Below are 8,544 nucleotides of genomic sequence, written 5' to 3' on the forward strand. Positions count from 1 at the left end.
TATACATTATAAAGGTCGTGACTTTACGATGCTTATAAAAATGGATTACCATAATGAGAAATATATCATATTTAATTCAAAATTGACACTTACATTGAACTGTTTAACTACGATTTTAAATTTGGAATAAGTAATCAAATCAAAATAAACTTTATTCAAGTAGGCCTTTACAAGCGCTTTTGAATCGTCATTTTACAATTACGTAAAGCTACCACCGGTTCGGAAAGTAGATTCTACCGAGAAGAACCGGCAAGAAACTCGGTAGTTACTCTTTTTTAACATTTAATTTTTTTTTAATGAAGTTTCCTAGTGTCTTTCGGAGTTTTTGGACTAAGTTTAAACTGATCATCCCCATCTAACTCTGTCTGTCTATTTGCCTCACGACCAAACCGCTGAATCGAATTTGATAAAATTTGGAATGAAACAAACTTGAACTCCAAGAATGGATGTAGGCTACCTTTTTGCCTCACACATGACAACAAACAGCCTGAAACGCGAGCGAAACCACGGGGTACTACTAGTTGGTTCATATATATACGTGTCGGAGGAGCAGGATGCCGAAAGGGTTTGGATTCGATATTTGGAAGACCATGTGAGCAAAATGGGTTTGCAAATCACCATCGCTTTCGAGGCGCTTATCAAATAATAACGGCTCGCGTTGTCATGACACTTACAACTCCATTCGGGGTGACCCGAAATATTATTGGCGATTACTCTATTAATTAATTATGAAATAGACAAATAAATAAATAAGTAAATAGTGGACAATATCACATACATTACTCTGATCCCAATAGCTAAAGCACTTGTGTTATGGAAAATCAGAAGTAACGACGGCACCACATACACCCAGATCCAAAACAACATAGAAAACTAATGAGTTTTCTACATCAACTCGGCCGGGAATCAAACCCGGGACCTCGGAGTGGCGTACCCATGAAAACCGGTGGATGGTTAATCCTTGAGGTTTCCACCGTAGCTGAAATCATATCAAACAATCCATTTAAATTTACATATAAAATTACATCCTTAATCAGGAAAAGTCAGAGCTAAATATTAGGCAATATATATTAGCATAATTACATAGCTTTGAATTGTTTCAAGAATATTCTAGAATGTGAAAAAAAAGGTTTTAATTCGATTCGAAATCAAGGCTATTCTTGTCACGGCGTCGTTACATCTAAATACGCTTAGGTGAATTTAGATTTGATGTGCCATTTTTTATTACTCTCTTACATAAAAAATATTTTTTTATATATTTTAAATTATATATAAAATATATATTATACATACAACAACAACAACAACAACAGCCTATAAATTCCCACTGCTGGGCTGAAGGCCTCCTCTCCCTTTGAGGAGAAGGTTTGGAACACATTCCACCACGCTGTTCCAATGCGGGTTGGTGGAATACACATGTGGCAGAATTTCTATGAAATTTGTCACATGTTGGTTTCCTCACGATGTTTTCCTTCACCGCTGAGCACGAGATGAATTATAAAGACAAATTAAGCACATGAAACAGCGGTGCTTGCCTGGGTTTGAACCCGCAATCATCGGTTAAGATGCACGCGTTCTAACTTAAATTATTATAAATAATATATTTTATATTATATTTTCAAAAATTACCTACCTTTAATATATGTAAGATTTTTATATTCATTTGGTAGAGTTGGATATTGAGACGAGAAAGTCTCGTGACAAGGCATTCGTAGACAATGTCGAAACATGCCGGAACATTTTCACATAAAAAAACGCCGAGTCTAAATTTAGTATTATTTACTGTCTGGTCCTCCACTTTTGTTGTTTATTATTTTTATAAATTTTCAGTATATTAACAAAATGACTGTAGTACTAAGAAAAAAAACCGCCCGGACAGGGACTTGAACCCTGGACCCTTGGATTAAAAGTCCAATGCTCTACCGACTGAGCTATCCGGGCTATATACGGTACCACAAATCTACGGATTAATAATCTAATATTTAGCACTAAGCGTAAGTCTGGAAAGCGTAATACCTACTACAATTTGTCTGATTCTTCTTGAATGGTAAGTGACCCAGTGTAAAAAAGGTACCACTATCTACCTGATATATATAATTCATAATAATCTATACTCCAAAGCGCCTTATGTAATTTAATAAAAAAAATCAATGATTTACTAGGGTGCTCGTAACTAGAGAGCATTTTTCAATAATTATTTGACAATTTTAAGTGTAAAGTTACAACGAATATGAAACCTACCTCGATACAGTAAGATACCCAGCTATCATTTTTTCTAAGAATTAAATTACGTGCGTAATTAAAAATAATTGATTAATTATTTCAAATCTACAAATGCTGGTTCAATACTTATCATCTAGAATATAATATTTTATCGCGTAATACATCTGTGATGATTTTTATTCTTGTTATTCTGATTTAGAGATGGTAACACTGTTGCATCGCAGGTTAAGAAAACAGAATAAGCTCGGCTGACAAATTGGATGATGGGACACATTGTGAGGTGACAGGAAAAAAAAAAAAGAAAAAACACAAGAAAATTGGTGGCCAGAATTCGGGTTTTTATCGGGGTTATCTTAAAAATTAAGGTTGATTGATTGTACAACTTTGAATTATGCCGCTTGAACCTATTATGTTAAATAAATGTATCTATATCTAATCGAGCTGAGTTTGGATTTTTAAAACGTCTTATTTACCAATGTTGGTTGGTTTAATTGGTAAAGTAAGAAATATTACAATATGAACTTATACTATTTCATAAGCACATCAAATACCATTGTGCTTTGGTAAATCAATTTACCGAACGCTCTCCGTCATATCTCAAGAGCGTTTGTATAAATATCTTCTAATATATAATTAAATAATGGCCGAAATCGCAAACTGCTTAACGATTTTTTCTAAATATAAAACCATACTATTATTATAGATTATGACATAAGAATGTCAGTTACATTAATTGAGAGGTACTTGTGTCATATACCTATGTGCACGTAGTATAGTTGTTTGTAAATAAATTAACATATTTACACAGATTAAACCATTTCAATTTATAATTTCACGGCTTTTGTGTGTGAATTAAAAAATTAAATAAAAAAGTGTCTATATCAATTTAATAACCTCCAAAATATAACGTTAATTTTAAAATCGAACATGATTCAAAATGGATGCCTATTGATACAAAATAATTCAAAAATAGAATCATAATAAAAGCACAAAGGCTAATTCTAAAATTCGAACGTCAATTTACTAGCTGTGTATCAAATGATCAATTTGCAAGCTATGTGCATAAACAAGCGTTAATTTTAAAATCAGAACATAAATTAAAGATGGCCGCTTGATCCAAATTTGACAAATCACCGCCAAGGTTTGCCCTATCACGACAAACGAGTTTTTGCTCATTACTAGACGTTTAATGTAATGACTGCTTTTGTAACTGCACTTTAACCACATTTGATATATGTATGTTAGGACCCCAGAATAAATATGTACGTACTTATAAACGAATTATGAAACAGTAGAATAACTTAGTTTATTGGCGGTTCTCGATACAACGAACCGAAATCAAAATCAAAATATCCTTTATTCAAGTAGGCTTTCTTCCTTTATACAAGCACTTTTGAATCGTCATTTAACGGCTATATTAAGTGAAGCTACCACCAGTTCGGAATGTAGATTATAACGAGAAGAACCGGCAAGAAATTCAATAGGTACTCTTTTGCAACATTTAAAACAACATAGTCATGTCAGTTAAACACAATTATATATGCATGTAGTATATCCTTCCTGGAAGTCGGAAAGTATTGTAGTGTTCCAGCTTGAAGGGTGAGTGAGCCAGTGTAACTACAGGCACAAGGGACATAGCATCTTAGTTCCCAAGGTTGATGGCGCATTGACCGTGTAAGGAATAGTTAATATTTTTTTCAGCGTCATTGTCTATGGGTGATGGTGACCTCTTACCATCAGGTGGCCCATATGCTCGTCCGTTAACCTATTCCCTAAAAAAAACATAGATTAGTTTAAATTTTCTTTAGATTTTCTACCACTACACAACAGTACTCAGTATTGTTGTGTTCCGGTTTGAAAGCACAAAGGACATGTCTTAGTTCCCAAGATTGGTAGCACATTGGCATGTAAGGATGGTTAATATTTCTCACAGAGCGATTGTGTATGGGCGGTAGTCACCATTTACTATCAAGCGACACATATGCAAGTCCAACAACCTAAATCATAAATGTAACACTTCTGCCGGGCGTCCCTTGTTTTTTCTTTGTGATATTGTATAAATAAATCCTTTGTTTTTCAACATTTGCACATGTAAGCACGTTTTGAGCACATAACGGCACAGTTTTAATAAGTTCGATAAAGTAAAGTAGCGGAGTCAACCGGACATAAAAAAGGACCTCCTCATAATTTTTTTTTTCAAACGTCACATCTTACCACGCGCTGAGCACATTCTAGCGATTCTATTCCTTTTTTAAATAAAATGATTATATTTTCGAAATATTTTTTTTTTTTACTAGTAAAATTGTAAAAAAAAAATATTTATATACTTACACATGACAGCACGTTTCAAGAACCTTACGGCACAATTTTAATAAATTCGATAAAGTAAAATAGCGGTACTAACAGTACTTGAAAAAAGAACCTCCTCATAAAAATGATATTCTTTGAGTGTGCTGGGCACATTTCAGCACACTTTTTTTTTAATAGAAATTGAAAAATTGCAGTGTCTTCGTAATAGACGTGGTATAATCTTAAAACGAGTGACACAGCCGTATTCAAGATAATACAAGCAAGTGTATTCTAATTAATGGATACCAACGCCACATTTCAGCAACTCTTTCGACATATACAGATCAACTGACAATGATTTACGTACAAGTTCGAGATGAATATAAAACACATTCCCAGGTTTGAACCCGCGACCTAAGATTAAGATCATTGTATCTTAACATCTGAGTATATCATAATTAATCTTTCGAAAAATGTTACAGTTCTTTTTTGCAATTGAGGTCACGGTTTTGCTTTTTAAGAAATTGATACAGATTATTATTAACAGTGTGAAAGCTCCGTGTATGTTTGTTACCTCATTACCTCTAAACCACTAAACTAGATTTGTGGCAAGTAATAATTACAGGATTATTTTTTTAATTAATTTGTGTGAACTTTTTATATAGCTTTTCAATTGTTTTGTAAAGTTTTAATCAACTACGCAAAAATCGTTTTGCTAGAGATTGCGATTACTACATTTTGTATATTTATGTTAAACTACCGACCAGCCCTGGCTTCGCACGGGTGCAATACTGGTACTAAATATACTACAGATTTTTTATGTTTCTTTACTATATTATTCATGTATTATATACAAAAACCTTCCTCTCGAATCACTCTATCTATAAAAAAAAAAACGTTGCTTATTAAGATCTAAACAGCCCTATTCAAGATAATACAAGCAATAATAATAAAAAATAATTGTACCTATAGTAAGTTTTATATTGTAACAACTGTTGATAAACCTAAATAAATAAATAAAAAATAAAATAAGCATATAGTAACCATACTCCACATCACCAATGTGCCACCAACGTTGGGAATTTGCTGGTCGACATAAGAATGTGACATGATCAGTAGGTAAATGGTATTGAAATAAAACTAGTTTTTACATCGTTTTTAAATCGCGTATATTAATTATTTTTATCATCCCGACTTTTCGGGCACTTTACAGCGTTCGTGGTCACGGGTAGACTGAGTCTTATAGTCTTAGTCTATACGCGATTTAAATCCGTAAAAACTAGTTTTATTTCAATGTGAAATAATCGCAAAAATCTAAGACAACATTAGGTAATTGGTACTTACTCAGATGGGCTTGCACCAACCCCTGCCCCAAGAAAATAATCTATCTATTCCTTCCAACGGATTGAATTGAAATTTGGATTATATTTGTAACTTCTGTGACAATGCTTGTGGTATCATAGCGTTGATGTCATGATAGGCGAGATCACATTTGACGAGAGCTTTTTTGAACCACGAGTGGGGCAAAGCATGAACCGATCCGTTTCATCAGCGGCCCAAGTATATTTCAGAAAGTAAAGAAGAAATATTTGATATAAATTGTTCTCTGAAGAGGCCTCGAGGTGGCGGCAGGACATCCGTACTCACTCAAACAGAGGCACCATTAATTTGGTTTTGTCTTGAAAAATACTATAGATTTAGAAGACTCTCAGGGTCTCAAATTGAAGCCGAAAAGCAAAAGGCACTTACAGGTAACCTTCGTCATAGCCTTTCATCTTCATTTAGTCTATCTTCAATAACGCTGATTACTACAAAGGCTTTTTTTAAAATTATTTGATAATAGTTCCGATACAAATGAACACCATCACAATAGCAATTCTCAAACAATTAACTTGTCGATCGCTTTTAGTAAAATAAATACCAGCTTCGTAATGACTGCTATCAGAATTGCACTTTAGTTTGACGGATTTTATGACCTTTTAATGCACTTAAGGTCGTTTTACGTAATTAAGTATAAGAAATAGATATTCTTTTGCTCTTATACATACTTAAACACTTATTAATTAATACGTTGTTATTGCTAAATATACAGTAAGGAGAATTAACAATAAGTGGAGTTGAGTTAGATAATTTGGTTGAATAGTATATTTGTTACGCCTTCACGCCTTTTTTTCGCAGGAAAAGATCCTACGCTTTTCTCTTACGTTACACTTAATGTGATAGTGAGGGTGGGGTGTAACATACTCGATGGTGCTGAGAACGTCTGATGCGCTCAGCGTACGAGAATACCCACTAAATATCCAGCGGAACCCACACTCGTTATCCCGACGAGTTAATGCTACTGATAGCGCCAATGTTATGGCTGTTGGTGATCCTGTCCAAATGTCCATCCATCATACATATGCAAAGCACTAATTGCCTGTGGGATCAGCAGCGTGATTCACTTCCTGAAATATTGACAACTGACTTACAATGATACATCATATAGACCGGGAGATGATAATGACAAAATATTTGGTCATTTAGCGGTGCGAGCGCTACTACCATCATTTTCCTTTTTACCATTACGTAATTAGACCCCTGAAGAACCGCCATACTGGTACAAATGACCAAATATTTTGTGTCCTCATCTCCCGGTCTAATAGTGACACGTATATCTTATTAATTTTATCACTACATATTATAACAATCTTCAGCCATGTCTGTCTGTATGTTAACTATAAATCCTAAACTACTGAACGGATTTTCATGCGGTTTTCACTAATAGACAGAGACATTCATAAGGAAGGTCTATGTACATAATTTATTAGGGTTTTTGTGTAAATACGTTGAAATAGATAGGTAATTGGTAAATATGAATAAAAGGTAAATATATGAAAAATCCTCTCCTTAATGGGAGTGGAGGCTTTAGCCCAGCAGTGGGAAATTTACAGGCTTTTCTTATGAAAAGAAACTTACACGGATACGAGACGCTAGTTATTATTATAATAATCTCATGTTCTGCTGTGAGTTTCATGTGTATTGTAACAGATAGCCTATCTGTTTATTTAAATAAAATAAAATAAATATCGAAAACTTCAACTATAATTACACAATGCTCTAAATGTAATTCGTAATTGGGTATCGCAGATTCCACACTATCTTTCGTAATCTATTGACAGGTTTCATATTCAATTACGATTGTTTTAGAATCGCAATCGTGATGTACTTTCGATTATGAATCGTCGCTTGCAATTTAACAATCACTGGTCGAAATACGAACATCGATTTCCAAGTTTTTTTGCATTAAGTTTTGTAAAGAGTTATGTAAGATAGAATAGGCATGTAATAAATTGGTCATTATCGTCGATTTTTTTTGACTTCATGACCAATTTTGGCAAGGCCGCCAATCTCAAAGGAGACCAGCCAAAAAAACAAGATACATACTCAATAAGAACTCCCTATTCCCTTCTTCTCAGAATCCAATACCTCGGGATCAAAACCGAGAGTTTATAGCCACTAGACCAATAGCCAGATGAAATTTCTGTAATGTTTTATAAAAGCATCCTTGGACACAATGTACCGCCTCTCTTTCAGCCTGTCTCACACCTTAAGGTCCACGCGATTATGCTAACACGGGTTTATATTACTGTCAAGATAGCTAGAACTAGTAAAATAGCTATCATCCCATTTGGTCCCATATAATCCCATGTGTCATTATTAATTTTGAGCAAAAACCTGTTTGTAAATGTCCAAAAAAACCGCCCGGACAGGGACTTGAACCCTGGACCCTTGGATTAAAAGTCCAATGCTCTACCGACTGAGCTATCCGGGCTGTTAACGACTTGAATATTTAGGGCATAACGAGAACACCGAGGGTATTGTAAAAGCGAAGAAAATTATAAAACAATAGATAATTACACACGATCCGATTGGTCGGTTATGTTTTTCACACATGTAGTTTTAAAATACCGTAACATAAAACACACTCATCATATATAATGATGATTGTAAGAAAATCGAACCTTGAACTCGATTTTATTAGACGGTATA

At 34.1% G+C, this 8,544-nt stretch overlaps 2 non-coding genes across 2 annotated transcripts; both read right to left on the reverse strand.

The window, feature by feature from the left end:
• Positions 1-1,868: 1,868 nt before the first annotated feature.
• On the reverse strand, positions 1,869-1,941 carry Trnak-uuu. Its single transcript has one exon. It is a non-coding gene; the product is annotated as a tRNA-Lys (tRNA).
• A 6,312-nt stretch (positions 1,942-8,253) lies between these two features.
• Positions 8,254-8,326, reverse strand: Trnak-uuu. The gene has a single exon. It is a non-coding gene; the product is annotated as a tRNA-Lys (tRNA).
• Between the last annotated feature and the right edge of the window lie 218 nt (positions 8,327-8,544).

Source organism: Vanessa cardui, chromosome 26, assembly GCF_905220365.1.
Source record: "Vanessa cardui chromosome 26, ilVanCard2.1, whole genome shotgun sequence".
In the NCBI taxonomy this organism is placed as follows: Eukaryota; Metazoa; Arthropoda; class Insecta; order Lepidoptera; family Nymphalidae; genus Vanessa; species Vanessa cardui.